Source organism: Bubalus bubalis, chromosome 2 (assembly GCF_019923935.1).
Source record: "Bubalus bubalis isolate 160015118507 breed Murrah chromosome 2, NDDB_SH_1, whole genome shotgun sequence".
Taxonomy (NCBI): Eukaryota; Metazoa; Chordata; class Mammalia; order Artiodactyla; family Bovidae; genus Bubalus; species Bubalus bubalis.
In genome coordinates this window covers 186568516-186588185 of record NC_059158.1, presented here as the reverse complement: position 1 = coordinate 186588185, position 19670 = coordinate 186568516, and positions in this window count along the sequence as shown.

The following is a 19670-nucleotide window of genomic DNA, read 5'->3' as shown; positions in this document are numbered from 1 at the left end:
TGCGACCCCATGAATCGCAGCACGCTAGGCCTCCCTGTCCATCACCAACTCCCGGAGTTCACTGAGACTCACATCCATCGAGTCAGTGATGCCATCCAGCCATCTGATCCTCTGTTGTCCCCTTCTCCTCTTGCCCCCAATCCCTCCCAGCATCAGAGTCTTTTCCAATGAGTCAACTCTTCGCATGAGGTGGCCAAAGTACTGGAGTTTCAGCTTTAGCATCATTCCTTCCAAAGAACTCCCAGGGCTGGCTTCCTTCAGAATGGACTGGTTGGATCTCCTTGCAGTCCAAGGGACTCTCAAGAGTCTTCAGCAACACCACACTTCAAAAGCATCAATTCTTCGGCGCTCAGCCTTCTTCACAGTCCAACTCTCACATCCATACATGACCATAGGAAAAACCATAGCCTTGACTAGATGGACCTTTGTTGGCAAAGTAATGTCTCTGCTCTTGAATATGCTATCTAGGTTGGTCATAACTTTCCTTCCAAGGAGTAAGCATCTTTTAATTTCATGGCTGCATTCACCATCTGCAGTGATTTTGGAGCCCCCCAAAATAAAGTCTGACACTGTTTCCACTGTTTCCCAGTCTGTTTCCCATGAAGTGATGTGACCGGATGCCATGATTTTCATTTTCTGAATGTTGAGCTTTAAGCCAACTTTTTCACTCTCCACTTTCACTTTCATCAAGAGGCTTTTGAGTTCCTCTTCACTTTCTGCCATAAGGGTGGTGTCATCTGCATATCTGAGGTTATTGATATTTCTCCCGGCAATCTTGATTCCAGCTTGTGTTTCTTCCAGCCCAGCGTTTCTCATGATGTACTCTGCATAGAAGTTAAATAAGCAGGGTGACAATATACAGCCTTGATGAACTCCTTTTCCTATTTGGAACCAGTCTGTTGTTCCATGTCCAGTTCTAACTGTTGCTTCCTGACCTGCATACAGGTTTCTCAAGAGGCAGGTCAGGTGGTCTGGTATTCCCAACTCTTGAAGAATTTTCCACAGTTTACTGTGATCCACACAGTCAAAGGCTTTGGCATAGTCAATAAAGCAGAAATAGATGTTTTTCTGGAACTCTCTTGCTTTTTCCATGATCCAGCAGATGTTGGCAATTTGATCTCTGGTTCCCCAGCCTTTTCTAAACCAGCTTGAACATCAGGAAGTTCACAGTTCACATATTGCTGAAGCCTGGCTTGGAGAATTTTGAGCATTACTTTACTAGCGTGTGAGAAATTGTGCAGTAGTTTGAGCATTCTTTTGCATTGCCTTTTTTTGGGATTGGAATGAAAACTGACCTTTTCCAGTCCTGTGGCCACTGCTGAGTTTTCCAAATTTGCTGGCATATTGAGTGCAGCACTTTCACAGCATCATCTTTCAGGATTTGGAATAGCTCAACTGGAATTCCATCACCTCCACTAGCTTTGTTCGTAGTGATGCTTTCTAAGGCCCACTTGACTTCACATTCCAGGATGTCTGGCTCTAGGTCAGTGATCACACCATCGTCATTATGTGGGTTGTGAAGATCTTTTTTGTACAGTTCTTCTGTGTATTCTTGCCATCTCTTCTTAATATCTTCTGCTTCTGTTAGGTCCATACCATTTCTGTCCTTTATCGAGCCCATCTTTGCATGAAATGTTCCTTTGGTATCTCTGATTTTCTTGAAGCGATCCCTAGTCTTTCCCATTCTGTTGTTTTCCTCTATTTCTTTGCATTGATCACTGAAGAAGGCTTTCTTATCTCTTCTTGCTATTCTTTGGAACTCTGCATTCAGATGTTTATATCTTTCCTTTTCTCCTTTGCTTTTTGCTTCTCTTCTTTTCACAGCTATTTGTAAGGCCTCTCCAGACAGCCAATTTGCTTTTTTGCATTTCTTTTCCATGGGGATGGTCTTGATCCCTGTCTCCTGTACAATGTCATGAACCTCATTCCATACATATACATATACATATATATGTGTGTGTGTGTGTGTGTGTGGGTATATATATGTATTCACACCCATATGTATATATTCTTTTCCGATTCTTTTCCATTATGGATTATTATAAGATGTTGAATACAATTCCTTGTCTGTGCGTGCATGCTCAGTCATTTCTGTCATGTCCAGCTCTTTGCAACCCTGTGAACCATAGCCTGCCGGGCTCCTTTGTCCATCAGATTTTCCTGGCAAGAATACTGGAGTGGGTTGCCATGCCTTCCTCCAGGGGATCTTTCCAACCAAGGGATCAAACCTGCATCTCCTGCGTCTCGTGCACTGCTGGTGGATTCTCTCCCACTGAGCCACTGGGGATCTGCTCTACAGTGAATCCTTGTTGTTTATCTATTCCATATGTAGTAGCCTGTATATGCCAATCCCAAGCTCTGAACTTATTCATCTCACACCCCCTTCCCCTTGTAACTATAAATTTGTTTTCTATGTCTGTGGATTAGTTTCTGTTTTGTAAATAAGTTTATTTATACCATTTTTCAAGATTCAGCCTCTGATATATAATATTTGTCTTTCTCTGCCTTAGTATGATAATCTCTGGGTCTATCCATGTTGCTGCAAATGACATTATTTCATTCTTTTTATGGCTGAGTACTGTTCCATTGTGCACATGCGTGAGTGTGTGTGTGTGTGTGTGTATGCTCATCTTATTTACCCATTCATCTGTCAGTGGGCACTTATGTTGCTTGCATGTCTTGGCTATTATAAAGAGTGTTTGTATGAACATAGAGGTGCATGTATTTTTCGAATTAGACTTTTCTCCAGATGTATGCCTGGGATGGGATTGCTGGATCATATGGTCACTCTATTTTTAGGTTTTTAAGAACTGGACATGGAACAACAGACGGGCTCCAAATAGGAAAAGGAGTACATCGAGGCTGTATATTGTCACCCTGCTTATTTAACTTATATGCAGAGTACATTATGAGAAACACTGGGCTGGAAGGAGCACAAGCTGGAATCAAGATTGCCAGGAGAAATATCAATAACCTCAGATATGCAGATGACACCACCGTTATGGCAAAAAGTGAAGAGGAACTAAAAAGCCTCTTGATGAAAGTGAGAGAGGAGAGTGAAAAAGTTGGCTTAAAGCTTAACATTCAGAAAACGAAGATCATGCCATCTGGTCCCATCAGTTCATGGGAAATAGATGGGGAAACAGTGGAAACAGTGAGATACTTTATTTTTTTTGGCTCCAAAAATCACTGCAGATGGTGATTGCAGCCATGAAATTAAAAGACACTTACTCCTTGGAAGGAAAGTTATGACCAACTTAGGTAGCATATTCAAAAGCAGAGACATTACTGCCAACAAAGGTTTGTCTAGTCAAGGCTTTGGCTTTTCCAGTGGTCATGTATGGATGTGAGAGTTGGACTGTGAAGAAAGCTGAGCACTGAAGAATTGATGCTTTTGAAGTGTGGTGTTGCTGAAGACTCTTGAGAGTCCCTTGGACTGCAAGGAGATCCAACCAGTCTATCCTAAAGGACACCAGTCCTGGGTGTTCATTGGAAGGACTGATGCTGAGGATGAAACTCCAATTCTTTGGCCACCTGATACAAAGAGTTGACTCATTGGGAAAGACCCTGATGCTGGGAGGAATTGGGGGCAGGAGGAGAAAGGGCTGACAGAGGATGAGATGGCTGGATGGCATCACTGACTCAATGGATGTGAGTTTGAGTGAACTCCAGGAGTTGGTGATGGACAAAGAGGCCTGGCATGCTGTGATTCATGGGGTCACAAAGAGTTGGATACAACTGAACAATTGAACTGAACTGAACTGAACTGAAGGAACTCTACACTGTTCTCCATCGTGGCTGCACCAATGTACACATGGAGTTTTTTTTTAATTGACTTGTATATGGTCTTTCTTCGCATAGACTGCCCTATGCCATCTAGAAGATCATCTCCATGAGCAGAGTCTCTGTTATTAATACTTGACACATTGCTGATTTTCAGCACCCTGGACAGCACCAAACTCATTCTACTTCTTGAAAATTACTAATATCATTGCTTTGCTCCTTCCTGCCTCTGATTTTGCTCTAGCTATTCCTATCACCTTGTATTTCTGTTCTATCTAAAACTTTATTCATCCATTACAGCCCAGGAGGCTTCTCAAGTCAACTCTGATCCTTACTGAACCCTATTTCCTCTGAAATTCCCCACTGAGGCCCTTCCTTGGGGACACAGACTGAGGTCTTGGGCCTCAAGATAACACTGACTTGGTGCCTTTCCTCTCTCACCCTCCTTCCCAGGTTCTGGCCAGATGTACCCAAGGCCTCTGGAGCTCGCTCCTTTCCTTGGCCATTAGCAGCAGACAGAGGGGCTTGCTGACAACCTCTCCAGCTCCTGCCACGTTTGCAAGGCCCCATCAGTCTAGTGTGGGACCGCAAGGCTACAGAGTCTCTTCTGTTTCCCCTGGGTCCCCTGCCACACAGTCAGCCTGTCCTCAGGCTCCTCCTCACACAGACACCAGCTGCCCACCGAGCGCCTGCCACGCACCTGGCTCAAGGGGCTCCACTCACATGGGTCACTGAGCTTTGATGCATATGGCCCCACACTTGCTCATGCTGACTGGATCCAGGATGAAGGCCTGAACCAGAGGCAAACACCCTGTGGACAGGCCGATGGGAAGCCTGTGACGCCGCCTGGGAATACTAGCAGACTTGTGTTGAACATGTTCTGGGTACCAAGAACCCCCCACACGTGTCTTTGATCCTCACAGCCATCCTTTGAAACCAGAGCTGTTATTACCATGTCCCTTTCAAAGATGCAGAAACTGACTCAGGAACTTGCCTGGCATCAGGATTTGAGCCAGCTCTGCCAGACTCCAGAGCAGGTACTGGGAATAACATACCACCCTCTCTTTTCCTTTTGGGTGGTGATTAACTGAAGAGCACAAATCCTCCTGATGAAACTGTGCAGCTCTAGGTGCCCTGCCTGCCACGAATGACTGTGTGTGTGTGTGTGTGCGTGCATGTGCGCGTGCGCTGAGAGACATAGAGACAGACAAGGAATGGAGAAGTGGAGACATGGCCAAAAAAATGTGGAAGGGGGCTGGCAGCCAAAGCCAGAAGATGATAGAAGACTTGAGGGCAGAGATCAGGAGCAGTGAGCTAATCATCAGCTCCTGAACGGAGCCCCGTTCTCCATGAGGCCTGGCCCAGCAGTAGCTGGAGGGCTTCCCATCCCCTGGGGAAAACCCCAAGCCCACCTACGTCCCTTGTACCCCAAGGTGCCCCTGACAGCGCTGCTACCAAGTCCAGCATCACACTCCACCGTGAATGACATCATCCCAGGCATAGTCTCCTCTGTCACCATCCTTGTTATCATTGGCATAGACGTCTTCTCCATGCCACTCACACCTTGCCTATCCTTACCACCCCACCACCCACAGCACCTCCTTCATTCACTCATTCAGCAAATATTTACGGAGCACCCTTTACATGCCAAGTGCTCTTGTAGCCACTGGGAGTGCAACGGGAAGCAAAACCAAGTGTCAGCCCTCAGGGATCTCCCTTCATCGCCCTCGCTCCCTCCCTGCAAGACCTCGAGCATGAGTATCAGCCCCTCTGCTGCAGCAGCATCGGTCATTGTTCACTGAGCCCCTGCTCTGCACAGCACCCCAGGCTGGGAACTGAGTGCGTAAGAGGCACCCACTTTTACAGCACGTGTTCTGCTTCCTCCTCTGTCATCTGCACGAAGGGAAAGCCCTCCTTGCAGGGACACCCCTCCAGTTTTCCCCCAGATGGTACCCCTCAAAGCCTGCTGCCGGCTGTTAGGCTGTCTGACCTACTTGGAAATCCTTTCATGCAAAAAAAAAAAAAAAAAAAAAAAAAAGGAGCTGATGCTTCATCTCAGAGGCAGCTGCATTTCTCTAGAGCAGGAAAGGAAATAAGACAAAGACTGGGCTCTCCTAAATTAAAAACATGCCCATGAGAAGCCAGAGAGGGGCTGAGGAGGACCCTGGGGATTGCAGAGGGCTCTGGAAGCCTCTGCGTGTAGCAGCACCTTGGCAAGATCACCTTAAGGCAAAACTGATGGGGCAGTAAGGACACATGGGTGGGGGCAGAGGAGCCCTTCTTCTCTGGCTGCAAATGAGCCCAGCCGTTCACCCAGGTGGCTCCCCCTGCCCAGCATCCCAGCTTCCCTCTAAGCCAGCTCTCCATCCATCTGTCCGTATCACCGAGGGCCCATCAGCCCCCAGGGCTGGAATTCATTTAAATGGTATGTGAGCCGTGTGGCTAAAGCGCGTGTTAAGCAATGTTTATTACAATCAATAAATCATGGTCCTGTATCTGATTCAGAGACGGAAATAGCTCATGAGCCCGGGCCGCTGAGGAGAGAGAGGTGACCGCAGGCCCGGAGATAAGACAAACTCGATGAGGTCAGCCTCTCCGTATCAGCTGCGAGGAGCTGGTATCCTGAGCCCTGATTCCATTTCTCCCGACAGTTCCTCCTCCCTGTCCTTCTCGGGGGAGCCTCAGGAGAGCCCAGATGGTCCGTGCTTCCCTCCTCTGGAGAGAAGGCTGGCCTGGGAGCAGGGGAGCGGCTTAGCTGGCCAGGTAGGTGCCTCACTAAGAGCAGGGCATGGAGGAAAGGTTGTTGGGCCGCCTTTGGCGACTTCTTTCTGATTGTGGGAGGAAGTTTGGCTCCATTCCCTGCAAGCTGGGAAGGGAGGCGGGGTAATAGAAGAGGAGATGCCTTGAAATGCCATAACTGGAAAGTCTGCAGCTTTGAGTGAGGGATGAGAAGTGCTGTGGGCAAGCGGTATCATATGGGTTCAGAGCACAGTATTGTCCTCACAAAGAACTGGAGCTCACGTTCCAGCTTTGGTACTTCCTTGAATGGTTCCCTAACCTCTTTGAGTGTCCCTTCCCTGTGTGTAAAGCAGGGGAAATAATGTCACCTGCCTCACAGGAAGGCTGGGGAAACACAGCGAGTTAATGTCTATAGAAGCGCTCAGCACAGGGGCTACAATATGTTTTATTGTTGTTGTTGAGTCACTAAGTCATGTCCAACTCTTTGTGACCCCATGGACTGCAGCACGCCAGGCTTCCCTGTCCTTCACCAACTCCCGGAGTTTGCTCAACCTCATGTCCATTGAGTCAGAGATGCCATCCAACCGTCTCATCCTCTGTCGTCCCCTTCTCCTCCTGCCCTTAATCTTTCCCAGCATCAGGGTCTTTTTCAATGAGTCAGTTCTTCCCATGAGGTGGCCAAAGTATTGGAGCTTCAGCTTCAGCATCAGTCCTTTCAATGAATATTCATGACTGATTTCCTTTACGATGGACAGGTTTGATCCCCTTGCTATCCAAGGGACTCTTAAGAGCCTTTTCCAACACCACAATTTGAAAACATCAGTTCTTCAACACAGCCTTCTTTATGATCCAACTCTCACATTCCTACATGACTACTGGAAAAACCATAGCTTTGACTAGATGGACCTTTGCCAGCAAAGAAATGTCTCTGCAATATGTTTAGTGCTCATGAGTGGCGTTTACCATGGGAGGCCTGCTGCGGCCCATGGGGTTGCAAAGAGTGAGGCATAATTTAGTGACTGAACAACAACTGTGGGAGGCTGGATAATGGCCCCAAAGACGTCCTCATCCTAATTCCCAGAATCTGTGAATGTTTTGCATATGGAAAAGGGATTCTGCAGATGCAAGTAGCTAAAGGAGCTAGAGATGAGGAGATTATCCTGGATTATCCAGTGGACCCAGTGCAATCACAAGGATCCTATTAGAGGGAGGAAGGGGAAGTCGGAGTGAGAGGGCCATGTGACCACAGACGCGCCAGGAAGCAGAGCCAGAGGGGACACTGCACTGAGGGCGATGGAGACGGAGCAGGGGCCGCAAGCCAAGGAGTGCCGGAGGCTCCAGACGCCGCAAGAGGCGAGGGAATAGACTCTCCTCCAGAACCTCCAGAGAGAACCAGCCCTTCCAACAGCTTGATTTTGGCCTTGTAAGGCTCATTTCAAACTTCTGACCTCCAGAACTGTAAGAGAACGAACCTGTGTGGTTTTAAGCTGCTGGTTTGTGGTTACTTGTCACAGCATCAGCAAGAGCACTAACACTTGTGAGGTTTACAGGGGACGCCTCCCCTGATGAGAGCTCAGGGCATCAGCAAGAGCACTAACACCTGCCACAAAACTAACGATTTGTGAAGACTGATGCTGGTGACGCTATACAAACGTCCGCGATGCCTCCCAGGGTCCCGGCTGGTACAAGCAGCTGCCATCGATCCCCTTGTAAGGTGAAACCTGGCGAGAAAGACTCTGCTTGTGCCCACTGGGCATGACCAGTTCAGACCAGGTGGGAGGTTGGAGTGTCTCATGGACTTTCTGATGCCCTGAAGGTGGCAGCCAAAACCGTGGTGGTCCCAGGCTTGTGGGCTGATACGTGGACCATCTGAAACATTCAGCGGAACTGATTCATAGGACTTTGAGCTGTCGGTCAATACTTGTACACTGGCTAGGGTGGCCGCTGTTTGGAGCTTGAAGAAGGAAGAGATGGCAGGAGCAAGTTTTGGGGGAATCCAAATGCTGTGTAGGCAATTAAAAGTAAGGATTTGAGAGAATAGCCTGAAAACACATGCATTACCATATGTAAAATAGACACCCAGTGGGAGTTTGCAGGATGACACAGAGAACCCAAAGCCGGTGCAGTGGGACCATCTAAAGGAGTGGGATGGGGAGGGGTTCAAGAGGGAGAGGACATGCGTTTACCTAAGGCCGGTTCATATTGATGTGTGGCAAAAACCATCACAATATTGTAAAGCAATTGGCCTCCAGTTAAAAATAAAATTTAAAAACTCAACATTAAAAGACTACCATCAAAAAAAAAAAAAAAAGCAAGGACTTGGCAGAACCAGTTGTCAATATGGAGAGCTGGACAGAGGCTTGATCACAGAGCCGAGGCAGGGGACCCCTCCCTGGTGAGAGAGCAGAGCAAACTGTCTCCGATAGAGACACCTGACCCTGTTCCAGGGCTACTCACAAGCCCCCTCCTAAGATGAGTCCCAAGCCTCAGAGTCAGGGGTGCCTACCACGCTGTCCATGAACTGCGGCTCCAGGAGAGAAAGACCAAGGGACTGTCAGAATGAGGAGTTTCATGTCCTTTTGAATTATCTTCTCTCCTGGACGAATGCATGAACCCAGTACCAGGATCTCCTCTGACGAGGGCAGGGTTTTTGCTCCAAAATTAGACAGCCGAGCCATGCTCTGCAGAATGGCTTGGCTGGTGGGAAGCAGTGGGTGGCACTTTCCTTTTCCTTAAGTGGAGCTGCCTGCTCTCCTGGAAGCTCATTCTCTGTCCCATGAAGGACTGCGGTGGGCGAGGGAGATGGTGGGTGATGGTGGAGCATCATGGATGCTACGTGATGGACGCTGGTGCCGTCTCGGGGGGAGATGCCCAAGAAGAGAGGGACGAGGTGTCAGAGGCCTGGGTGAGTCCGGGGTCTACACTGGTGCTTCCCAAGTGCTGGTGCCTGGAAGAGCCTCAGCTGCATCACCCGGCGAGGGGAGGGGGTGTGGGTCTAAAGTACGGGCTTCAGGGACCTGCTCCCGGAGGAGATGCCTACTCAGGCGTCTGGGGTAGGACATCTGCAACTTTGTTGCCGCCCTCTCTTCAGTGACACCCAGAACCTGCCCCCAGCCCCCTCTCGCATGATCTGGACCAGTTCCTGCTACGAGCCAGCCTCCCTTGGCTTCAGAGCTCAGTTATGACCCTGGCCCCTGGACCTGGCACAGGGCATGGCTCTTCCCCACACGCCTCAGGTCCCTTCCCCAAGGACTGAGGGAGCGGGTTTGTCCTTCAAATGGCATCCCCAAGCAGCTTCTTTTCTGCCTCCCAGTTCAGAACAGCGTTGCGGATGGGTCCCCGGAGACTGGGCTATTTTGCCTGCAGTGCCTGTACCCAGGGGTTGATACGGGAACTTGGGAGACGGGGAAACTGGTTTTGTCCTATTGGTTCTTATCTTGTGATCAAACTCATCTCTAGCCTGGCATCCCCAGAGTGTGGCAGGCAGGGCCAGAGCCCCTCCAGAAGAGGTGCGACTATAACCTCATCAGGAGAAGACTGTGAATGAGGGGGAGGGAAGGGGCGGGGGAGGGGAGGGGAGACGGGAAAGAGGAGGAAATAGAGGAAATACGGTGACCTCTTTCTTCCCCCACCCCCATGCAAACCCCCCCAAGCACAGCAGCTGGAAACGTGACTCTGATGCATAAATATAAAGATCTTCCTCTATTGCGGGGCTTCCCACTGGCATTTAGGACTGGGTAATTCTTTGCTGTGGGCACTGTTCTGTGCGTGGAAGGATGTCTGGCAGCATCTCTGGCCTCTGTTCACGAGATTCGAGCAGCATCCACCTCCAGTTAAGACAACCAAAAACATCTCCAGATACTGCCAAGCATCCTCTTAGCGGCAAAGTTGCTCTTGGTGGAGAGCCACTTCCAAACTCCTGAAAACCCGCCGGTGGCCTCTCTGCTGGAATGCGTTCTTGCTCCTAATTCTTCATCCGTGCTTTAGCCACATGACTTTGTAGTCCCTTCCAGTAGAGGCTGAGTACACTTTCCCAACCCAGTGACGCTGGGGTCCAGCCAGAGACTTGCTTGCAACTGAACAAGAGCGGGAGACGCAGAGTGGCCGTGGTGAGACCAGACATTTAGAGCCACCGTCTGCTGGAGCTGAAACCTCACGCTTCTGCCACCCAGCCTCTCAAGAATATCATACCTGGAGGTGCCCACTGGCTCCAGGAAGAGGAGGTGCACGTGTGGGGCAAGTCTGCGCCCCATCCGTGGCTGGTGGCAGGCCCCGCCAAGCCCAGGCTAGACTAGGCTGCCCTCAGACACCCCGCAGGTGAGTGAGTGAGGATACACGGTTGCTGTGCTAAGCCACGGGGTGGTTTGCTACGCAGTGTTATGTGGCAATAGCTGACTATTACAGCTTCCTGTTGAAATCGGGAGAATCCTGAACTACTTACTCTGACTCATGAGGCTCTACATGACCTGGCCACTGCCTAACTCTCTTGGGGGTTGGGCAGGGGTGGAGTAAGCTCGCCAGGGTGAAGGAAAAGCAAGAAAAAAGACCCTGACATTGAGTGGTACGAGCTGTTCGTATTATATATTTGGGGACCTAGAGATCATCATTACTGAGCGAAGTAAGTCAGACAGAGAGAGGCAAATATATATCACTGATACGTGAAATGTGAAAAACAGAAGTGAGCTTGTTTCCAAAACAGTAACAGACTCACAGACGTAGAAAACAAACTTATGGTTACCAAAAGGGAAAGGGAGGGAGGGGTGAGTTAGGAGAAGGGATTAACATATAAAATAAACAGCAAAGTGTTCAGTATCTTGCAATCGTCTGTGGTGGAGTCTTAAAATACACATGTATGTTTGTGTAACCGGATTGTGTTTTGCTATACACCTGAAGCTATTAATAACGCAATATTACAAATCAATTGTAAAAAGAAAGGTCCTGGGACAGGACCAAGATGGGGTCTTCAAGGGACAGAAACGTGCCCAGTGTTAGGCAGAGAACAGATCTCCTTTTGGAGACCTGGCGGGCTACGGTCCACAGGGTTGCAAAGACTCAGACACGACTGAAGCAATTTAGCACGTATGGAGACCCGTCTTAACCGGGTTTTCCGTGGACAGAGGAGTGTGGTGGGCCGCAATCCATGGGGTCTGTCCCTGGGATTCTCCAGGCAAGAATCCTGCAGTGGGTTGCCTTGCCCTCCTCCAGGGGCACTTCCCAGCCCAGGAATCAAGCCTGCATCCCTTACATCTCCTGCACTGGCAGCTGGGTCTAGTCAGAGTTAAAATCCAGGCCATTACGATGATAGATTCCGGGTGTATCCTTGTCGCCCCCACCACAGACGATGATATTATCGAGTAAGCGCTTCTTCTGGACCAGACACTAGGCTAAGTACTTAGCATCCAGAGTCAATCTTCCCATGCTAATGAGGGTACTTCGATTATGCCCATTTTGCAGATGGGGAAACCAAGTTCTTACTTGCCTGAGCTCACACTAACAGTGGTAATAGAGAGAGAATTCAAACTCAGGTCCGCCTGACCCCAGAGCTCCGGCTCTCAAGCCACTGCCCGGTCTCCCCCTGACTAGCACTGCACACCCAGCCATTTTCCAGAGCAAATTCTCCCTTCAGGGAGCAGGAGGGATGCGCTGCCTTTCAAGTGCATGACGCCCTCGGGAGACACGTGTGCCTGCGCTGCCAGAAGCGCCGCCGGTGACTTTCACAGGCCTGCTACGCGCTCTCCAGGTTCACAGCGCCAGCACCCTCTCCTTCAGCAGGGTGGGCTGAGTTGCTGGCTTATCTGAGGACAGGTCTCTGGGTGCACGTTATGGACAGACTCCAGGGGGATGTTCAGGCTCTGCAGTCTGGTCCCACGATTAACGGGCAACACCAGTAGAGTGAGGCAACAGATAGAGCAAGGTAAGAGACTGGTTTTGCAGGAGACTGGCCAGGGTAAAAGGGTCTCCCGGAGGGCCTTTGGGGCTTAGGGGAGCTTTAAAGGATACATAAGTCTGGACTCCACCCCAACCTGGGATTTGGAGCTCAGGGCTGTATTTCTTTTAAGGTTTCTTCCATCCCCAGCTGGTTCCGATTTGCACCCCTGCTTAAGAATTTCCATCCAGGAGGCAGTGCTCCATGGAATATCTTCTGCCTGTGCCACTCTGTCCCCATCACGTTTCGGGGCCAGGGTCTTTGCTGTCACCTCCTCTTCCATGATGCCTTCCTGGGTTTATCATTCAAAGGCAGAAGCCGTTCCTGAACTCCTTTCTCCGTACCTGATGTTTGACCCTTCTCAAAGCACACCCAACTAACATAACCCATAGGGAACTCAGCTTTGTCCCTAAACTTTCTTCACTTTCTTGGGTTCTCTGCCTCAATAAGGGCTATCTCCATTCCTCCAAAAAGCCAGAAAAGGTGGGTATCACAGATGATTAAGGGTTGAGGCCTGAAACCGTGCCGTCAATCCCCAGAGTTTGCGGGGAGGCTGCAGTGCTCTGGCTGTGTGACTATCAGCCAGTTATTTAACCTCTCTGAGCCTCAGTTTCCTAATCTGTAAGATGGGGCAGCAATATGCATGTACCCTAAGGATATGGTTACTGCTGCTGCTGCTAAGTCGCTTCAGTCGTGTCCGACTCTGTGTGACCCCATAGACGGCAGCCCACCAGGCTCCCCCATCCCTGGGATTCTCCAGGCAAGAACACTGGAGTGGGTCGCCATTTCCTTCTCCAATGCATGAAAGTGAAAAGTGAAAGTGAAGTGGCTCAGTCGTGTCTGACTCATAGTGACCCCACGGACTGCAGCCTACCAGGCTCCTCCGTCCATGGGATTTTCCAGGCAAGAGTACTGGAGTGGGGTGCCATCGCCTTCTCCAAGGATATGGTTAGGAGTCAGTGAGATGACACGCAGGGTGCTGGGGCAGCACTCGGCAGCAGCGCGGCTCAACCGGTGCACTGTTATCCTCCTTGGGGCCTCGCTCTGCACTCCTTGTAACCAATTCATCCCCGAGCCCTGTCACTCCTGTCTCCCAAACATCAACTCCATCCTCTTTACTCATCTCCATGGCAACCCCCTGAGCGCAGGTCACTCTGTGCAGGACGAGCACGCCTGCCTCCTCCCTGGTCCCCTGCTTCCCTGCTACCCGCCTCTGACCTGTTCTCCACACAGTGGCAGTGGAAATGAACCTTTAAAAACACGGATGGGGTCGTGGGATCCTGCCCCTACGCTGATAAAGCCTTCAGGCTGTCACAGTGCACGTCCTCTGCCTGGCCCTCTGTCCACCCCTCCCATCTTCCCCGACTCTCCCCCGCACATCCTCAAAGTGAGCCAAGATGTCGTCGTCTGAGGGAAGCCTGACTCCCAGGTCAGATCCCGGGCTCTGTGCCTCCACGGCCCGTCTCACGCATCCCCTGTTACAGCACGTTGTGTGCGGTGTTACCGTGACTGTCTCTGGTCCAGTCTGCTCTCTGGGCTCGAACATGAACACACTCTCACTTGACACAAAGGAAACAGGGGATCGAAGCTCCCGCCGTCTTTGTGATCAGCAACACCCTCGTCACTCCTCTCTGGTCACCTCCTGTTATGACTGATGTCTGATATGGGAGCCGCCTAAGGCAAGGGCAAGTTAAGTCCTCAAGAAAGATGTTTCAACACCTTACATCTTCTCTGTCACCCTCTCTTCTAAATCTAGGAACCAGCTGGAGCATTTCAGCCCATCTGTATGCGGTCTCCCCTCCCTTCCTCCCAAACTGCGATCTGAACTTGAACAGCATCTCTGAGATCCCCTAGGGCAAAACCCTCTGCAGGAATGAGGGTGAGAGGCTCCTGAACAGCCTGGGGCAACAGGGCTGGAGCCGTCAAATGACTCCCCGAATCCCAGTGCCCGCCCGCACCCCCACACCGAGGCTCATCTGCCCTGGTTGAGGCTCTCAGTACTCCCTGGAAAGGGCCTCCCAGGCTTCTTGTGGATTCTTATGGCTCACCCCTGGCTTTGTCTCTCAGGATTGTGAACTAAGCACTTCTCTTGGGTGTAGAGTGAGCAGTGACTGGGATGCTATTTTTGGCCTACCCCGTCATCTCTTGGTTACCATCTCTGCCCAGCCAGTGTTTGGATCCAGGTCCAGCAGAATCCCATGCTGGTGGGCCACAGTTCATGGGGTCGCAAGAGTCGGACATGACTTAGTGAGTAAACCACCATCAAGAGAAAATGGGAGACAGGCTTTGAGAACTCGACCCTTAATTCGATGTCTTCCTTTTTTTCTTTGAGAGAGGTAGTGAACAAGGCAATTTTACATGGAGTAAATTTTTGCATCTGTCTGAATCCAGTCTGGAAAACTCGCCATCCCCAAGCATTGTGATGGGAATGGGTAAATTCCTATTGCCTTGAGGCTACCAACTTAGCTTCCTTTCATTTGCACTGAATCAGCCAAAACAGAAGACACCCCCAATATTAGGTGCCTTCCAGCCCAGTGTTAGACCCGAAGCACATTCAAAACCAAAGAGATGTTTCTGAGTATTCTAAAATTGTTCGGACAACTCTTGGATTCCCAAGGGATGTAGGAAGTGCCATTTGCTCCATGACGGCCTCCGGGAAGATCACTTCCTTCCCCAAGGCTGGTACCGAAGGCTGTTTCTCTCTAAGCAGGGGAGTGGGCTCCATCAGCCTCAGAAAAGCTCTACAGCCATCTTTCAAAACGGTGCATCCTCTATAGGACCCAGCAAGTCCACTCCCGCTTGTGCACCCAAAGGAATGGAAACCTGGATCTCGAAGAAGTGTTTGCACATCTCTGTTCATGGCAGCATGTTCACACCAGCCAAAAAGTGGAAGCAGCCCCAAGAACCAACCCATTCTTGGATGAATGGATAAGCAAACTGTGGCATATACACTCGGTGGAATATTACTCAGTGGGATACTGAAAAAGGAGGAAATGTTGATGCAGGCTCCAACACGGACGAGCTTGGGAGGACGCTGTGTGCTAGGTCGCTCAGCTGTGTCTGACTCTTTGTGATCTGACGGATCGTAGCCTTGGAGAAGCGCATGACATCCCACTCCAATATTCGTGCCTGAAGAATCCTGTGGACAGAGGAGCCCGGCGGGCTACAGTCTATAGGGTCGCAAAGAGTCAGACATGACTTTGCATGCACACACGGAGTATAGCCTGCCAGGCTCCTCTGTCCATGGAATTCTCCAGGCAAGAATACTGGAGTGGGTTGGCATTTCCCACTTCAGGGGTCTTCCTGACCCAAGGATTGAACCCCCAGCTCCTGTGTCTCCTGCATTGGCAGGTAGATTCTTTACCATTGTGCCACCTGGGAGGCCGGGGAGGACATTAAGCTCAGGAAACAAGCCAGTCAGCGAAAGACAGTGCTGTGTGATTCCAATTACATGAGATACCTGAAGTAGTACAATTCACAAAGACAGAAAGTAGAAGGGCGGTTACCAGGGCGGGGTGGGGAGGGTGGGAAATGGGGAGTTTTTGTTCAATAACTCCAAATAACTCCAGAAAGAATGAAGAGACAGAGCCAAAGCAAAAACAACACCCAATTGTGGGCGTGACTGGTAATGGAAGTAAAGTCTGATGCTGTAAAGAGCAATATTGCACAGGAACCTGGAATGTTAGGTCCATGAATCGAGGCAAATTGGAAGTGGTCAAACAGGAAACGGCAAGAGTGTACGTCGACATTCTAGGAATCAGCGAACTAAAAGGGACTGGAATGGGTGAATTTAACTCAGATGACCATAATATCTACTACTGTGGGCAAGAATCCCTTAGAAGAAATGGAGTAGCCATCATGGTCAAAAAAAGAGTCCGAAATGCAGTACTTGGATGCAATCTCAAAAACGACAGAATGATCTCTGTTCGTTTCCAAGGCAAACCATTCAATATCACGGTGATCCAAGTCTATGCCCTGACCAGTAATAGTGAAGAAGCTGAAGTTGAACGGTTCTATGAAGACCTACAAGACCTTCTAGAATTAACACCCAAAAAAGATGTCTTTTTCATTATAGGGGACTGGAATGCAAAAGTAGGAAGTCCAGAAACACCTGGAATAGCAGGCAAATTTGGCCTTGGTGTACAGAATGAATCAGGGTAAAGGCCAAGAGTTTTGCCAAAAGAACACACTGGTCATAGCAAACACCCTCTTCCAACAACACAAGAGAAGACTCTATACATGAACATCACCAGATGGTTAATATCGATATCAGATTGATTATATTCTTTGCAGGCAAAGATGGAGAAGCCCTATACAGTCAGCAAAAACAAGACCGGAAGCTGATTGTGGCTCAGATCATGAGCTCCTTATTGCCAAATTCAGACTGAAATTGGAGAAAGTAGGGAAAACCACTAGACCATTCAGGTATCACCTTAATCAAATCCCTTATAATTATACAGTGGAAGTGACAAATAGATTCAAGGGATTAGATCTGATAGACAGAGTGCCTGAAGAACTATGAATGGAGGTTTGTGACATTGTACAGGAGACAGGGATCAAGACCATCCCCAAGAAAAAGAAGTGCAAAAAAGCGAAATGGTTGTCCGAGAAGGCCTTACAAATAGCTGTGAAAAGAAGAGAAGCAAAAGGCAAAGGAAGAAAGGAAAGATAAACCAGTTTGAATGCAGAGAGCAAAAGAATAGCAAGGAGAGATAAGAAAGCCTTCCTCAGCAATCAATGCAAAGAAATAGAGGAAAACAACAGAATGAAAAAGACTAGAGATCTCTTCAAGATAATTAGAGATACCAAGGGAACATTTCATGCAAAGATGGGCTCGATAAAGGACGGAAATGGTAGGGGCCTAACAGAAGTAGAGGATATTAAGAAGAGGGGGCAAGAATACACAGAAGAACTGTACAAAAAAGATCTTCACAACCCAGATAATCACGATGGTGTGATCACTCACCTAGAGCCAGACATCCTGGAATGTGAAGTCAAGTGGGCCTTAGGAAGCATCACTATGAACAAAGCTAGTGGAGGTGATGGAATTCCAGTTGAGCTATTTCAAATCCTGAAAGATGATGCTGTGAAAGTGCTGCACTCAGATTGCCAGCAAATTTGGAAAACTCAGCAGTGGCCACAGGACTGGAAAAGGTCAGTTTTCATTCCAATCCCAAAGAAATGCAAAGCCAAAGAATGCTCAAACTACCTCATAATTTCACTCATCTCACACACTAGCAAAGTAATGCTCAAAATTCTTCAAGCCAGGCTTCAGCAGTATGTGAACTGTGAACTTCCAGATGTTCAAGCTGGTTTTAGAAAAGGCAGAGGAACCAGAGATCAAATTGCCAACATCCACTGGATCATTGAAAGAGCAAGAGTTCCAGAAAAACATCTATTTCTGCTTTATTGACTATGCCAAAGCCTTTGACTGGGTGGATCACAATAAACTGTGGAAAATTCTGAAAGAGATGGGAATACCAGACCACCTGACCTGCTTCTTGAGAAACCTGTATGTGGGTCAGGAAGCAACAGTTAGAACTGGACATGGAACAACTGGCTCCAAATCGGGAAAGAAGTATGTTAAGGCTGTATATTGTCACCCTGCTTATTTAACTTATGTGCAGAGGACATCATGAGAAATGCTGGACTAGATTCAGCATAAGCTAGAATCAAAATTGCAGGGAGAAATATCAATAACCTCAGATATGCATATGACACCACCCTTATGACAGAAAGTGAAGAACTAAAAGGCCTCTTGATGAAAGTGAAAGAGAAGAGTGAAAAAGTTGGCTTAAAACTCAGCATTCAGAAAACTAAGATCATGGCATCTGGCCCCATCACTTCATGGCAAATAGATGGGGAAACAGTGGAAACAGTGGCTGACTTTATTTTTGGGGGTCCAAAATCACTGCAGATGGTGACTGCAGCCATGAAATTAAAAGATGCTTGCTCCTTGGAAGGAAAGTTATGACCAACCTGCTGCTGCTGCTAAGTCGCTTCAGTCATGTCCGACTCTGTGCAACCCTATAGATGGCAGCCCACCAGGCTCCCCCGTCCCCTGGGATTCTCCAGGCAAGAACACTGGAGTGTTCTATGACCAACCTAGATAGCATATTAAAAAAGCAGAGACATTACTTGGCCAACAAAGGTCCATCTAGTCAAAGCTATGGTTTTTCCAGTAGTCATGTATGGATGTGAGAGTTGGACTATAAAGAAAGCTGAGCACTGAAGAATTGATGCTTCTGAACTGTGGTGTTGGAGAAGACTCTTCGAGTATCTTGGACAGCAAGGAGATCCTAAAGGAAATCAGTCCTGAATATTCATTGGAAGGACTGACGCTGAAGCTGAAACTCCAATACTTTGGCCACCTGATGTGAAGAACTGACTCATTGAAAAAGACCCTGATGCTGGGAAAGATTGAAGGTGGGAGGAGAAGGGGACAATAGAGGATGAGATGGTTGGATGGCATCACTGACTCAATGGACACGAGTTTGAGGAAACTCTGGGAATTGGTGATGGACAGGGAGGCCTGGTGTGCTGCAGTCCATGTGGTGGCAGAGAGTCGGACACGACTGACGAGTGAACTCACTCACTGTTCAATGGATGCAGAGCCCTTGTTTTGCAAATGAGAAAAGTCTAGGGATCCGTTGCACAATAGTGTGAATATACTTTATACTCCAGAACTGTGTCCTTAGGTGGCTTCCTAGGTGGCATTAGTGGTAAAGACCCCACCTGTCAATGCAGGAGACATAAGAGTCGTAGATTCGATTCCTGGGTTGGGAAGATCCCCTGGAGAAGGAAAAGGCAGCCTACTCCAGTATTCTTCCCTGGAGAATCGCATGGACAGAGGAGCCTGGCGGGCTACAGTCCATGGATTTGCCAAGAGTCGGACGTGACTGCATCAACTTTGCACGTACACTTAGAAATGGTTAACAGGGTCAAGTTCATGTTAGGCGGTTTTTACTGTAATTAAAAATTTTAAAGTATACATTATACAAGTATTTGATTTTTTAACACAAAAGCAGAAGAGGCTCTTAATTCCTATGGCCTGGATACTGTTTTTTGAACATTCCCCCAGAAGTAAGGTAATATGCACAATGATTAGAATACCTAAACTTTACAGAAAAGCATAAATTATATCTATTTTTTTAAAATTCACACTAAAAGGATAATTTACACCATTCTGGATCTTGCTTTTTTCACTTAACAATGGCTTGGA